The sequence below is a fragment of the Dromiciops gliroides genome, chromosome 1, assembly GCF_019393635.1.
Source record: "Dromiciops gliroides isolate mDroGli1 chromosome 1, mDroGli1.pri, whole genome shotgun sequence".
NCBI lineage: Eukaryota > Metazoa > Chordata > Mammalia > Microbiotheria > Microbiotheriidae > Dromiciops > Dromiciops gliroides.
In genome coordinates, this window is record NC_057861.1 from 368,549,391 (window position 1) to 368,566,497 (window position 17,107).

Sequence of the window (17,107 nt, forward strand, 5' to 3'; positions counted from 1 at the left end):
GTTTCCTCAGGAAAGATGAAAAATAAGAGTGACATAGTTGAATGTATACCTACATTTTTACCTCTATCTCTCTATCATTTATCTATTCTTACTAGCTCTCTTTCATTTATCTCTTTATATTGCTCAATTTATCTTCTTATCTATGTCACCTATTTTTATGTATATCTCTTTCTATTGTCAATCTATCTTCTAATTATTTATCTACTTATTTTGGAATAGGAGATTATATCACTCTGGGGGGCTTTCTAATAAAACTCTAAAACTAACAGATTGGCAAGTGTTCTGCAATTTATATTTTAGAACAAGAATTTTAATTTCTTTAATCTTTTGATAACTATTTAAATTTAATTTGTTTTCTTTGTAATTCTATGGATTTTATTTTATTCATTTAAAATCATTTCTGCCAAAGGGGTCTGTGGCATAAAATTTTTAAAAAGAAGTTTAAGAGCCCCTGGTTTACAGAATCATCTTGGGGCCAGAGAAGTGAGGTTACTTACCCAGGGTGACATAGACAGTATGAGTCAAAGACAGGACTTGAACCCAGGTCTTTCTGATCAGAAAGACTTTTTAAGTACTTTCACACTGATGTTCTGTCATTCATTGCTTAAGCCAAGCTTAATACTAAATTTGATACATTAAACCAATGAGAACAATCCATTCAATTTCATATACAGCTACCACTTATTTGGAAGAATGCTATTATCCCCTTTTCTTCCCTGCAGCCCTGGCTACTTCATGATTTTACACAGGATATAGTTGTGCTTTGATTGAGAAGATAATACTCAGGAAGTACTAGCAATGCTCAAAATAATTTAACGTTTTAAATTTTTTTAAGTATATGGAAGGCAGAGAACAACAATCAAGTGATATTCTCAATCCCCAAATTTCTCCTTAACATCTCCTACTTCCTCATATCCACAGAATGTTACGTATCCTCTGCTTCCTATCTCTCAGATCAAAACTTGTTTCAGGAAAAAAAAAAAGAATGATAAACTCAGTGTACTCAGGAGGAGATGATTGAGGAGGCTGAGAGGCTCATCTCTGATGTAACACAGAATTCGCATGACACAGATAGCCTTCTGCATTGCTTATTTATAATGACACTTACCATTCTTTATCTGTTAGAAATGTAAGAACTAGAAAGAAGATGTGATTTTTTAAAGATTAAAATGCAATAAAGATACAGCTCGGAAATACACATTGGCACTTTTTTCTATATCAAAGAACAATTTTGATGTAGAAACAAAAAAGGCTAGCAGAGACAGATTTGTTGGGAAATTGTTAATTTTGCCTGCAGAGTTACTATTACTAAGATATCAAATGTATAAGTAAAAATAGTTTGTTTTATATTGAAAATCCATTTCCTGAAGCAAAAATTCCCACATAGCTGATATAGAAAAACTCTGCAAAGGTTCAGTATTTTCAATCATCAAGTACTGGCTAGGAACAGGAAACTTTATCCTGATCATGGAGGAACATGCCTGAGAACCATGTAACATACGGGTGCATCATCTGCTTTGCAGGGCCACACCAGTGTTTTCATATACTTAATGGCAAAGGTATATTTTTTCCCTCCATCAGTTTTCAGGTTAAAATTTAATTGACATTGACACCCTACAGTTGGTCATTTATTGAATTCTCTAATTCCTATTCCTCCTCACCCTTAGATTTCCCTAACACATCTCTAATCTTTTCCACCAGACACACATGGTAGAAGATAACCACATTGATGAGTAAGGCTGAGGGAAGAAGATAAGATTCCCTAGAGACTATTGACAGGATATTTTGTGTTTAGGTAGAGGCATAACAAGTGTTTACTGGGTGAGGCTGAGTGAGAGAGAAATACGGGAGAGAAGACAGACACACATAAACACATACACACTTAGAAAGTAATGAGTTCCCTATTACTGGAAGTCTTCAAGAAGATACAAGATGACAACTTATAAATAATGTAACAAACATTACTACGTAAGTACACATTGGACTAGATGGGCTCTGAGATCCTTTTTTATCTTTATATGGCAACTACATGAGAGAGTGCATAGAACACAGGGCCTGGACTCAGGTAGTTTTGAGTTCAAATCCAGCGTATAATACTTCCTAGCTGTGTGACCCTAGGCAAGTCATTTAATTTCTGTTTGCCTCAGTTTCCTCAACTGTAAAATGGGGATAAATATTATAGCACTCACCGCTAAGGGTCTTTGTGAGGATCAAATGAAATATTTTTAAAGTGCTTAGTATAGTGTCTGATACACAGTAGTCATTATAAAAAGGGTTATGACCTTCCTTTTACATCCCAGCACCTAGAATATATTTGGTACTTGATGTCTTTGGAATGGGAGTGGAGTGAATTAACTGGGTGTGATGAAAGAGACTAGCCTGAAATCAAATGAGTCAAGTTTGCCATCATCAAGTCAGTCTTCCCTGAATTAGATAACTGACTCGTTCATTCATTCAATTAAAAACCTAGGTCTCCCCATCTTCTCCAGGCAGAAAATATAGGGGTTTCTATCTCACAGGCTCTATCTCAATACTGATTAGCATAGAAACTTTCACTGTGTTCATTTCTGACCTGGGTCACTTCATCCCCCCTTTTTGCTACCTGGTGGTATCTGCTTCTAGGGGCTTACTATAGTAATGCCAAATTTAGTGAGGATAACTGATCAGTATAGCCCATGGAACCTCCAAAATTCTGTATTAAGCAGATTCATCAAGCTCAGCCAGACTATTTGGTAGCTGGGATTACAGGTATGTAAGATCATGCTTGGCATTAAATGACTTTTAAATTGAAAATATGATTCTAGTTCTTAAATATTCAGAATTAGAAAGTTCTGATGTCATCACATATGAGCAAGATATCAGTACTCTCTGATCCTGCTACCATTATGCTCATGATCGCCGAAAACACCTGTGATCATTTTTCCATCCCTATGACAAATTAACCTGATGACAGTTCTAGGATCAGAGACCTGGATTCTGTGACCCATTTTATATAGTTATTTTTTTAACTTTTTTTGTTCATCTACTGCTTATGACATGTAGTGAAATTCTGTTAACTCAAAAATTGAATTTTAAGAATATTAGCAGCACATATCTTTCTATCTGTAGAACCCTAAACATAGTACTAGAAAAGGAACACACATACACACACACACACACACACACACACACTCCTTCATCTATGTAATCTGAGCACATATATTTTAGAGCTCCCTAGTCAACATCATTGCACCATGATCCTAAAATCCATTCCATGTTAACTGTAAAACTGCAGCCCCTTACTGAAGAGATATTACTGTCAGTGCATTATGACTCTCCCAGCAGATCACAGCCTCCGGCCACGGCTGTCAGCCAGGGAGCTTTTAAAGTGTTATATCGCAACAAAAATAATGCAAGGAGATTGGAGGACTCTGGCTCTTAAGTGAAAGGGAAACAACTCCCTTCTGGCTAGCAAGAGAGCAAAAAAAAATCGGTTTCACATACACACACAACCATCATCATCCTTCGTACACAGGTGTCAGCATCAATAGCACTGATGTAGAAGCATTAATAGCAAGTTTATTCTGAGGTGCCAGCATCCCATCTATCCTTTAAAGATGCCCTTGGTATAAGGGACAACTTGAGCAGTGCCTCATATTGGAAGTCAGAGGCACTGTGGTCAAATATTGATTTTTGACTAATAGTCTTTCACTCTTACAGAGCCAAAGTGGCATTCCGAAGGCAGTCCAACACTAATATTAACTCTCTCTGGAGCCAAAAATTCCTTTCAATAGAAGAAAGCTTTTAAAAAAAAATCAAGAAATCAAGAGGGCAAATCTGTAGCAGTAAAGAACTCATTAACAAAAAGCCTCCCTCACTCAACCAACCTCTAAGTCCAGATAACAAAAAGGCAAGGTTAATTAAAAAAATGTTTTCCTTTAAAAGTGATTCCAATTTATTTTATGCTGTTTGGAGTCTAGAAAGCTTTCTTTGCCCAAAATGAATAAATTTTGGAAGTACAGTTTCTATCTAGATGTAAAAACTCTGAGTATGGGCCTAGTCTTATGTTTGAATCAGCTCAGTACTAAATTGTTGTGGCCAAGTGGTATTTTACTTATTTTTTTAAAACACAAAAACTCTTTAAAGTAAAATATTAAGTTTAGGGGCACTCATAAGTGAAATTATGAGCCTTTTACAGTATTGTAACACCTTAGTTGAACACATTCTCTATTTACTTAGTTTGTACTTTCAGATGAAGAGGTCAAAATGTATATGACACAATGCCTGACCTCAAAGAAAGTATAGTTTAATTGATGCTGAGGCTAAAGAAGGGGGAATCCACAAAGGGTTACATACATAATTGCCAACATTAAAAATTATATTTGTAATTCTAGAGCAGTTTAATTCCATAAATCTTCCATCAAAACAGCATAACACGGGGGGGGGGGGTGGGCATCTAGGTGATGCAGTGGATGAAGCAGTGGCTCTGGATTCAGGAGGACCTGAGTTCAAATCCAGCCTCAGACACTTGACATTTACTAGCTGTGTGACCCTGGGCAAGTCACTTAACCCTCATTGTCGCGCAAAAAAAAAAAAAAAAAAGAGGGAAGATAATGATAAACCAACCCAATATGTCTCTATAATTCTAGGCATCTAGTTATACTGCCTTAGATTCAAGTAATATAACTATACTTCTTTCTCCCAAATATTCACCTCCTAGTCCTTCTTAATCCTACCCCCACTTAGTCCACTCATTATCTAGCCCACTTTACTCAGTTCTTTTGAAAGTCCTGCTTTGGAAGAGTTCAGAGAAACCTGGAGGGTCTTACGTGAGCTGATGATGAGTGAGATGAGCAGAACCAGAAGAACATTGTACACAGTATCATCAACATTGAGTGTTGACCTACTGTGATGGACTATATTCTTCTCACCAATGCAATGGTACAGAAGAGTTCCAGGGAACTCATGATAGAAGAGGATCTCCAAATCCAAGAAAAAAAAAGAAAGAAAGAACTGTGGAGTATAGATGCTGATTGAACCATATTATTTCTTTTGTTTTGGGTGCTGTTGTTTTTTTTTTCTATTTTGAGGTTTTGCATCACTGCTCTGATTCTTTCTCTTGTAACAGGATTAATGCAGAAATAGGATTAATGTTATTATGTGTATATATATGTGTGTGTATATATATATCTATATGTATATGTATAGATATATATAGATATAACCTATATCAGATTACCTGCTGTCTAGGGGAGGGGGGGAGGGAGGGGAGGGAGGGAGGGAGAAAAATCTGAAAGTGTAAAGCATGTATAAACAAAAGTTGAGAACTATCTTTACATGTAACGGAAAAAATAAAATATCTCAAAAAAAAAAAAAAAAAAAAGAAAGTCCTGCTTTATTGTAAAGAAACTACCCTAAATACTCAAGAATTTTAATCTATATTCTCTTTCACTTTGCTTTAACAGTAAACTGGCTCATCTACAAATGGCCAAATCTTTTTTCCATCCCTTCTCTCAACTCACTGGGAAATGAAGAAAGAAGATTGTACTCTTATTTCACACTACCAATTTCAGAAATGTTTCCTACAAATATCAGTGAATGAACTTTCTCTTCTTTTGAGATGCATATAATGCAACAGTCAATAAACATTAATTAAGTATATGCTTCTATGTACTAAGAAGTATGCTAAGCAATGGGTTTGTAAAGAAAGGGGGGGGGGAGTTCCTGGACATTAAGGAGCTCACATTCTAATAAGCATGGCAAGAAGTCAATATTTAGGCACATACGAGATATGCACAGTGTAAGTGGAATATCATCTAGAAAGAGAAGGCATTTGCAAATGGAAAAAACAGGAGAAAAGCCTCCTTAAAAAGTTCAAAAAAGGCAGGGAAAATAAGAGGCAAAGAAAAAAAGAGGGAGCATTTCAGTATGGAAGATAGCCAGTGCAAAGCATGGAGAAAGGAGATACAGTGTCCTATGTAAGAAATAGCATGTAGTATCTTTTGACCCAGAAAATACCACTACCAGGTCTGTATTTCAAAGAGATCATAAAAAGGGGAAAAGGATCCACATGTACACAAATATTTATAGCGGCTCTTTCTGTAGTGGCAAAGATTTGGAAATTGAGGGAATGTCCACCAGTTGGGGAATGGCTGAACAAGTTGTGTTATATGAATGTAATGGAATGCTATTGTGCTATAAGAAATGATGAGCAGACAGATTTAAGAAAAACCTGGGAAGACACATGAACTGATGCTGAGTGAAGTGATTAGAACCAAAAGAACATTGTACACAGAAACAGCAACATTGTGTTATGATCAGCTGTGATATACTTAGCTTTCTCAGCAGTGCAATGATACAATACAATTTCTAAAGACTTAGGATGCAATATACTCTACACATCCAGAAAAAGAACTGTGGAATCTGAATGCAGACTGAGGCAGTGTATTTTTTACTTTTTTGTCTCTTGTTTTTTGTTGTTTTTTTTCTTTCTCATGGTTTTTTCCCTTTTGTTCTGATTTTTCTTTTACAACATCACTAATATGGAAACATGTTTAAAATGATAATGTATTACCTATATCAGATTGCATGCTGTTTTAGGGAGTGGGGAGGGGAAGGAAGGAAAGAGAAAAATTTGGAGCTCACAATCATACAAATATGAATGTTGAAAACTATCTTCACATAGATAAAAGTAAAACAATTAAGCAAAAAAAAAAAAAAGAAAGAAAGAAAGAAATAGCATGCAGTCTAGTGTACCCAGAATATAGGGTATATAGATGGAGGTAAAGTGTAAAATGACTAGAAAGGGACCATTTTATGGAGAACTGGAAATTACAAACAAAAGTATCAAGAAGGCAAGAAGGAAATAAAGGAATTTACTGAAGAGGGGATGTGATGTACACAGACCAAAACGTTAGGAAAATCACATTGGAAAATCTGTGCAGAGGATAGATTGGAATGGGCAGAAAACTATGGCAGGGAAATCACTTAGAAGGCTATTGCAAAACTCTAGGCAAGAGGTGCTGAGGATGAAATTCTAGATCACCTGGGAGTATTAGAAAGGGTTTTCTGGAATTGGTGGCCTCTGGCTGGGGCTTTAAAGGATGGATAGAAATTACATAAGTGAAGAAAGGACATATAGGCAGAATGAGAAGTCCTAGCCAAGGAGATGGAATGTTGAATCTAGGACATGTCTAATGTAGATTTTGATTAGAACATAGCATTTTCTGAGGAAAATAGTCTTAGGAAGGACATTGATAATATGTACACAAAATAGAATAAAATTTTATAATGAGAACATTAACACAGAGGAAAGGGCTCACATATTAAAACTACGCATGTGAACTGAGCTTTGAGGGAACTTAGAGATTTTAAGAGGAATCAATGAAAAAGAAGTATTTTCCAGGCTTTGGGCTTTTCTTGTACCTAGGTTCAAAGGTGAGAGATAGAATATCATATATTGAAAAAGAAAAAAACAACAACAGAAAGTAGGCAAGTTTACTGGAACAAAGCACGCAGGAAAAACTATTTGAAAGAGTCTTAAAAAGATAGGCATCAGATAGAAAATGACTTTAAATTGCAAGTTACAGTTTTAGCATTTCATTCTAGAGGCAATGTGGAGTCACTGAATATTCTGGATCATGGATGGGCATTCATTAAAAAAAAAAGATTATATTGGCAACAGAGTAGAGAATGAATTGATAAGGGGAGAGGTGAGAAACAGAGAGTCCAATGAGTAAATGATTACAGTTGTCCAAATCAAAGTTGACGAGTGCCTGAAATAGTTTAACAGATGTGTCAGTGAAAAGAAGCAAATCGGGAGATGTGGAGGTAGAATTGATTTGTTGTTCAGTTGCTTTTCAGTCATTTCAAACTCTTCATGACTCCATTTTGGGTTTTCTTTGCAAAGATACTAGAGTGATTTGCCAACTTGTAAAGAATAATAGAAGAAACATTCCTTCTTGGGAAAAGATTGGACTAGATGGACTCTGAGGTCCCTCAGATAAAGTTCAGTATTCAATCATGAAGTCATGGCTAGGAACAGAAAATTTCAGCCTGATCATTTAGTAGCATTCCAGAGGACCATGAAACATACAGGTGTATCATCTGCTTTGCTGGGTCATACAAGTGCTTTTATATGCTTAATGGAGACTACTGTATTTTCCCCTATCAATTTTCAGGTTAAAATGTAATTAACACTGACACCCTAGAAAGGGTCATTTTTTGAATTCTCTTATTCCTATTCCTCCTCAACCTTAGACTTCCCCACCTACAACTCTAATCTTTTCAACTAGACACATATGACAGAGATAGAAGATAAACACATTGATGACTATGGTTGAGGGCAGAAGATAAGATTCCCTGGATATCCTTGACAAGATAGTTTGTTCTTAATTAGAAGCAAAATGAGTTTTTATTGGGAGAGGATGAGTGAGGGAGAAAGAAGGAAAGGAATACAAACACATACTTAGAAAGTAGAGTTAACTATCACTAGAAGTCTTCATGCAGAGGCTAAATGACAACTTAAAAAGAATGATATGAGGAACATTCCTACTTAGGGACAGGTTGAACTAGGTGGACTCCGAGGCCCCTTCCAACTCTTTATGATTCTCCTAAGTACAATGGAATTCTGGTGGGAATTCTCCAAATAAGAGGGACTTTTTATATGAAAAGTATTATCATGTTTAATAGGATTTATTTGTTCCCTAATGGACATGTTAACTTTAGCGAATCTGGTGTGTATGAAGTTCTGGTAGATTCAAGAAAAAGATTCTAGAGATGTGAGTTTTAATGCCACTTCTGATATTAACAAGTCATATGAATTCAGACAAATCATTTCACTGATCTAAGTTCCTTCATGGGTTAAATGGTATATTATTCTAGATCAGGACATTACTCCTTTTTTGTTGTTCATTCATTTTACTCATGTCCAACTCTTCATGACCCCATTTGGGGTTTTCTTTGTAGAGATCTTGGTGTGGTTTGTCATTTCCTTCTCCAGCTCATTTTACTTTTGAGGAAACTGAGGCCAACAGGGCTAAGTGACTTGCCCAAGGTCATAGAGCTTTTGTGTCTGAAGGTATATTTGAACTCTTCCTGACTCTAAGCTTGGCACTCTAACCACTTTGCCACCTAGATTCTAGGTAGATTTGAAATGGTCTGGCAATTGCTTGGATATATCAGAATGATGAGTGGAGGATAACTAAAATTTTGAAAATGGGTGACTAAAGGTATGCTTGCAAAGAGAGTTAGTGACAGCAACCCCTGTGTAGTGTCATGTACAAAAGCTCCCACAGCCTGTAAGTGGGACAATGAGCCTAAGATGTGAAAAATCCCACCATACTGAACCTGGGACTTCACATCAGTTGAAAAGCCTTGGAGTGGGACTTTTATTGGTCTATTATTCTACATGACTTTTCCCCACTAATATGGCTCTTTTTATTGACCACAGAGATAATTTCTGAGGACAAGCATATTCATGAATCTATTCATCAAAAATTTCTTCATGTAAATAACAAAGGTCATTCTATGTGAAGAATTGGGACTATTTAATTTATAAATTAGTGTCTAAGACCTTGCAGAAAATAATTGATTCTACAAAATTCTAGTCAGTTGGTCTGCAAATTTGAATATCTGAATGTTTATAACCATATGTTAGCAAATCATTCTTTCATATGGTGTTCACACTATCCAGATTCTTATTCATTAATTCCTATATGTATACAGAATTGCCAGAAAATTATCCTTCTTTTTAAGTGTGGTTTTTTTTATTCTGATTCATCACGAAATTGAAACTGTTGGAAAAGAAGCAACTTAACTCAAATGGAGTTTTTGTTGCCGTTTACTTGCAAGGTTGAAGATATTCCTTAATAAATTGGCATGTTAGCATTTATTCCTTTGATCTCTTCTTTTGGAAAGTAACAATTTCTACGAAGGTTCTTTTAACATCTACATCCTTCACAAAGAGGACCTTCTGCATTTTTAGTAAATTCCCATTAGAGGTAGGAGAAATGAAATCTATTCCTACTGGATGCCTTTCATCCCAACCATGAATAATCAGCAACAGCTTTGAAGTAGACCAGTTTCCCTTTGGAAATTAGTGACCTCTTTCCAGAAGCCATCACTGTGATGGGGGCACATTCTCCCTGTGGAGGAAAGTGATATATTTTGGATCAAGGAATATAGTTTCAATGTGAATTTTTCTAAGTGAAATACAACTTAATATTTCTCATCCTAAATCTTCCCTACCCCACCCCCTACACCAATTACAGCATTAGTTGGTATAACATACTAGCTAAATTTACAACCTAAAAGTAGCTTATATTTCTGTATTTTGAGCTTGTGCTATAGACCCATTATGCAAAAGTCATTTTATTCTTCAAGTTGATAAAATTTTGTGATGGCATCTCCTACCCTTAGGAATAGAAAAGCTTTTCCTTTTTAGATTTAGGATGTTGCTGATAATCTTAAATGTAAATTTTTATGAAACATTTATTTTACAATATGTATATATATATATATATAAAATGTGGTTTTTTAATTTAATTATAGATTACATACAATACTAAATGAAATTACCAGTAGGAAGCTAACAGAACAGTATACATTTGAGGACAGTGATGTAGAAATCTATACCTATATGTAGTTTCATGTGTGTATATCATTTACACATGAGTTGGGGCGGAGGGAGGGAGGGAGGGAGGGAGAGAGAGAGAGAAAAAGAGAGAGAGAGAGAGAGAGAGAGAGAGAGAGAGCAACAGGAAGTAACAGAAATAGAGAGAGAGACAATATCAGAATATTTTATTGATCTACCAACTTAAATACTTATATTTGGACTTGTGATTTAATTAGTATTATGAATATCTTGAGTGGAAAAGTATCTCCACCAATTAAGGCTTGTAATTTGTAGTCATACTTGCTTGGGTGCATGGAAGTTTGAAGTTACTTGCTCAGAGAAACAGAATCAGTATATATCAAAGAACTTAGATCCAAAATTTCTTGAAGTCAGGTGTTTTTTGTTCTGGTTTTTGTTCTTTTTAACTTTATACACAGCATTATGATGCTTCCTTCATATATGCTTATGCACATACTTACACACATAAACTCATATCTAGATAATTTCCCCTGATCACCTCTTCCCACACACATGTATAAATATATTCACATGTGTATTGTAAAATAGTAATACACTTAATGTAGCCATCAGTTTAATATTTATTCTCTGCTAATATAAAGAAATACTTTCTTAAAATTAAAATTAAAAATACCTAGAAAATCTCATGTTACTCAGCAGAAGTAAACATGATTTTATAAAGAAAAAAGGAATGGGCTAAGAAAACAATAGAAAAAATGATCTATATTTTCATTAACAGGATTTCTGTTTTGGCTACATAATGTTTTTAAGTAGAAAATGTTGTCATGTCAGTTAAAATACATAACTACAGGAACATAATTTATTTGTAACCTTTGATAATAATTCACTGCATGTTTCAATAAATTAATGGATCCAATGATGTTATAAGTCACCCCCTCCTTATTCTATTTAATTCTTTTACATGTTCTCTGCAAGTTCTTTGTACAAACTTGAAGAGATCAGATTGAGGACTCAAACTCAAGTCTTTTAACTTCAAGTTTGAGGCCCTTTACACTCATAACCATGCTTCCTCTACTCAGCTTCCCCCTTTCCCCCATAATTCAAAAGGCCTACAACTTTTCAAGGTCTAACAGAGTAGCCAACATCCTGACTTGTAAGAAATCTACCTACATACATTACCTTCTCTGTGATTAATAACATTGAAGGAACCTTGTACCTTATGCCCTTCTCATATCTACTCTTCTCTGGTAAAGGCAAATTACAAACAGGCTTAAAACCACCCAAATTTGGCTTCATTTCAGTTGTTTTAAAAAGCGTCAAACAACACAATATATCAGATAAATTGCAGCATGTCCTGACTTGGATATTAAGATATCTGAAAACCTATATTGCCTGTTTATTCATATAGTATTTTTCATCGGATATGAGAGAATGAACCTTATACCCTCTGGTTATGTCAAGACCCTTGTATTTTAAAGTCATCAACAAAAAAAAAATCTAAAATTAATATATGAATCAATTTATCAATTAAAAATATATTAATCAATTAATATATTGAATAAAAACGAATATAAGTATAAAACCTAATGATCATTGCATATTAGTGTCTGTGGTATGAATACTGAAATTCATTTTAATAAGAAAACAGAGAACATATTGTTGTTTTGTAAAGAGAAATGTATTAAGCATTGACAAACAATCTAACAGGATTGTTTATAATATTATTGTTAAAATGGCTTTTGTTTTCATAAAAAGAGAAATATTCAAGTCTAGGGCTGATAGTATAGTATACAAAATATTAATTATCCAAACCTTTTTCTCTTGTTTATATTTTTTGAAAGAATTAGCATGACAGTGGAAAGAACAGTAGCTTAGGTGTCAGAGAAGTTGTTTTCATGTTCTCTCTCCCAGTGGATTATGAGCTCTTTAAAATCAGGAATTGTATTTTGTCTTTTCTTGTATCCAACTGTGGTAAAATTATTTGTGGTAAAGATTAATATTCCCATTTTTAGCTAACTCATTTGGGAGGGGCCACACCTGGTCTACCCTAAGGTTATGAAGGCAGCTTTTTGAAGACCTCCCCTTTTGGGGGAGGGGAGATTGAATGCTCCCAGAAGGGAGGCAGGCTGCTTCCGGAACACAAGGGTTTTTCTGGAACTTGGCCTTTTTGCCTTGAGCCCTTGTGGTGGTGGTGCACAGCCCATGTTTGTGCTCTGTCTCAGGTGACTGCTGTCTCTGGTCAGCAACTGTAAACTTTCAGGTTTGGTGAGTTACATACAGAAAACCCCAAATTCCTTTGAACTAGCTAAATTGGAAAGCATCTGGGTTAAACTTAGAGTTAAGAATATCTATCTGTATTTCTATTTTCCTATTTCCTTATCTTTGATTTTTATTAGTTTCACCTTTGTTGTTTAATTAATTCCCAAGTAATAAAATCTGATCCTTTTGTGAACTAAAGCTTAGAGGCTCCTTTCTTATTGGCCTGGGAGAAATATTTTAAAAGGGCAGTTCAGAGGGGAAGGTTAAACCTAAAAGGTCCCTCATATTTCTGGGACCCCAATATTTTTTTTTCAGGAAAATGACTTTATTTTGGTTGTCTCCACAACAATGATAGATGCACGGCCCAGGTGAGCAGAATGCAATCTGTTCACTTGGGCCTTAACAGAATATTCAAATAATGCTCCAGTATCAGTAGCAATGATAAAGATCAGAAGAAGAGAACCAGCATTGCTTCTCTTTGTATCCATGTATCACCTGGGCAGGTACATTTTCTGTGGCTTAAGAAAATAACTCATATAGAAAATATCGCTATGTAGTTCAGCCTCTGGCTTGGGATCTACGGGTCTGGGACCCCAATATTAAGGCGAGTCAACCAAATAACGCTCCGTATATCAAATTTTGACCCTCACACTACACTCAGTACAGTATCTGGCACATAGTAGCTACTTGATAAATGTTTTTTGACTGATAGCTCCTAACTCTGATGCCTACTACCTAGGGCACCTTGGGTAAGTTATTAATTTCTTCTGGCCTCAGTTTCCTCATGTGTAAAATGAGGGAGTTAGCAACTGAGCTCTCTTCCATTCCAGATGTAGACTAAGTTAAATGTATATGTCATTATAAAAAGCAATTGTAAATAAAATATTGCCATTCTACCTTAAAAAAGACTAAATGGGGGCAGCTAGGTGGCACAGTGGATAGAGCACAGGCCCTGGAGTCAGGAGTACCTGAGTTCAAATCCGGCCTCAGACACTTAACACTTACTAGCTGTGTGACCCTGGGCAAGTTGCTTAACCCCAATTGCCTCACTAAAAAAAAAAAAAAAAAGACTAAATGAAGGAAAGGACACAATACAAAGAAATTACATACTTTCTTCTAGTTTTCCAACAATCATATCCATACATTTCTAGTAATATTCTTTCAATTTACCTTATTGAATGCTGGGGAGAATAAGGGAAATGAGCATTTCTTTTTACATTGGGTTCTAAAATGCATTTTACTGCGTAATTCACTCAATTATACTTGACCAACAATAATGAATCTGTATGTCATTTAAGCAGGGAAGAAACATCATGTGGCCAACATGATGGAATGAATTTTGTCATAAATCTTAGAAACCATGTTTTAGGTTATTTTTCATGCATAGTAGAACTTGATGCAAAGTCTAATCTTGGATTTTTATCAATAGGTATCAACTATGTTCTTTCACATAGGGGAGGGGGTTCCTTTATTTTTGTTAAATTTTTTTCAAGGTAGCTGTGCCAAATCATCCTAAATACTTGCCAGAATACATTTCTAGCTGTGTGGTAGTGAGACACCTATTATTAATCTTCAGGAGTATAGGTTCAGTTGCAGATCATTTTACCCCTTGCTTCATGTCCCTCTACTACACTTATTTTATTTTTATTTTTTTCTGCATTAGTCATGTTATAAGAGAAAAATCAGAGCAAAAAGGAAAAATCTCAAAAAAGAAATACAGCACCAAAAACAAAAGAAATACAGCACCAAAAACAAAAGAAATACTATGGTTCAATCCACATCCATATTCAATAGTGTTTTTTATTTGTTTGTTTGTTTGTTTTCTGGATTTGGAGAGTCTTTTCCATCATGAGTCCTTTAGAATTTTCTTGTACCATTGTATTGGTGAGAAGAATCAAGTCTATCACAGTTGATCAACACATAATGTTGATGATACTGTACTACACTTTTTTTTGTTGTTTGTTTTTGTGGGGCAATGGAGCCAAGTGACTTGCCCAAGGTGACACAGCCAGTAAGTGTCAAATGTCTGAGGCCGGATTTGAACTCAAGAACTCCTGAATCCAGGGCTGGTGCTCTATCCACTGCGCCACCTCGCTGCCCTTACACTTATTTTAAACCCAACTTCAGAACACATTCTCTTTCCCTTTAGTTCCTGGGAAATTAATCCTCTTTAACTATATCTCTCTATATCTATATCTCTCTTCCCTGTCCTTTGAAGGGTTTGGTCAATCACTATATTCTAAGGCTGACTTTTGTGACAATAGATAGTACTGCCTGAAAGAACAAAGATAAATATTTTCTCTCACAAATAAAAGTGAATCCCATAATGGGAAACTTCTTCCTCTTACATAGATTTACAACTCCTCTGACCATTAATATTCTTATAGAATTGAATTGGGGCAATTCTCCAAGATATTAAATGACCTCAAGACCTGCTGAACACACAGCAGGACTTGAATTTGTCTTTGGGATTCTAGCTATAGCCTTTCAGTTCTTGAAAAAGAAAAGTATATGGGAATGGGGGAGAGTACAGAATATAAGACTAAATCAGGATCCTTCAGGTATCCTTCTTGGGAAGGAGATGTGCTTTTAGGGGCAGAAGGAGGTGGTGAAAAATCATTCCACTTTCTGCCCCTAAAAGCACATCTCCTTCCCAAAAAGTTCTTTAAAACACTAAGATTCATGGTCTGGGGATACTTTAAAGATAAGACATTTAAATTACATAATCCCCTTGATATTCTTTATAATGCTATAATTTCACAATCTTCCGAGTACATAAAACACAGAGAAGACATTCAATGCATTTGAGGGAGACAATTTTACTTTGTAGACATTTTTAAAGTCACTGTATAATTAGAAGTTAGTGAGGTGAGGCCTTCATTGCTATTAATGCACCTGATGTGTTTGTTCTTGGATTCCTTAGGGAAATATCAGATAAGTATTTTTATAGACCTTGGGTCCAACAAAATCTTTACTCTCAAGCAAATTTTTTTTCTGTCTTTGTTTCAAATATGACCTTTCTTATAATACCCGTTGGCTAATTTGGAAAGCTAGTCACTCTTCAATATCCACTTCAAACACACACACACACACACACACACAAACACACCCCACTACTTCCCTAAGTGAAGTGGTTATACAGTAATTTGGTCTGACCTACATCATTAGTGGCCAAAAGAAAGGTCCAGATATTCTCTTTCAACAAATGCTTGCTATGCTTTTCAGCACTTATGGACAAATACAAACCACAGATGAGGTGACACAGAAAAGGAAACAAAAGACACACACACACAAACATATTTCAGATCAGCCTTCTAATCATGTATCCTGATATATCTGACCTCATGAAGCAAATATAATGAATTATTTTCTTCTTCTTCATTCATTCTGTCAATTAGGAGCCAGAATGTTCTTTAAATAGGTGAAAGAGTAGGTCAATATTAAAGCCCAGGGTATAAAAGAGGTCATTTTTCTTTGATACAACAAATCAAATGACAGAGGGGGAAAAACATTTTAGCACCTTATCTGTCTGCAGCTGTTCTTCGTCTGACACTTCCTTTCTCCATATGGTAAGTGAACTGCCCTCTATTTGCTGGTGTGAACACATATGCCCAGAGCAGCTTGGACAGGTACTGTACTTAATTTCAGAGATTGCACCACATTCCCAGGCCATTGCTATCAGAGCATTTGTATCTTAATCAGATTTAAATGTGTTCATGACACAAGGAGAAAGATTCAGAACTTGCCCATTCACTTTACAAGTTTTATCTACCTATTTTATAGTTAGATTCAAATGATATCCATCAGATTTTCAGAGGTCTTTTTCTCAATTGAAAGTTAGATGCTAAAGACAGCCAAAGTACTAGGTACCACTCTTTATTTCATTTCAGAAAGTTACACTTCCCATTTCTTTCCTACATCATTATTTTAGATAAAATATTTATGTAAATGTAACATTATAGACACATGAGTATATGAAATAATGCTACAGTGAGTAAGGGAAGTCACATCTACTTATCATGACTAGTTTCTGGCAATAAACATAAACTTGTCAAGGTACTGTACTTTGCATAACTATAGCTTAGATGCAAAATCAATAATGCATTTGGAAATGTAGGACTGATTGAATCCAAACACAGCCATGGTCTCTAGTGAGGTGGCATCTTAGCTGAACTTACAATGAAATGCATTCTGGGAAAATCATAATGTCATATCTGCAGGGTTATAGATTGGAATTTAATCAATCTTATACAACAATTGTGCATTAATCAGATG

General features: G+C 35.4%; 1 protein-coding gene across 3 annotated transcripts in view; it reads right to left on the reverse strand.

The window, feature by feature from the left end:
• CDH12 (cadherin 12) overlaps positions 1 to 17,107 on the reverse strand; it is a 1,430,569-nt gene that overhangs the window by 407,555 nt on the left and 1,005,907 nt on the right. The window lies entirely within an intron of this gene.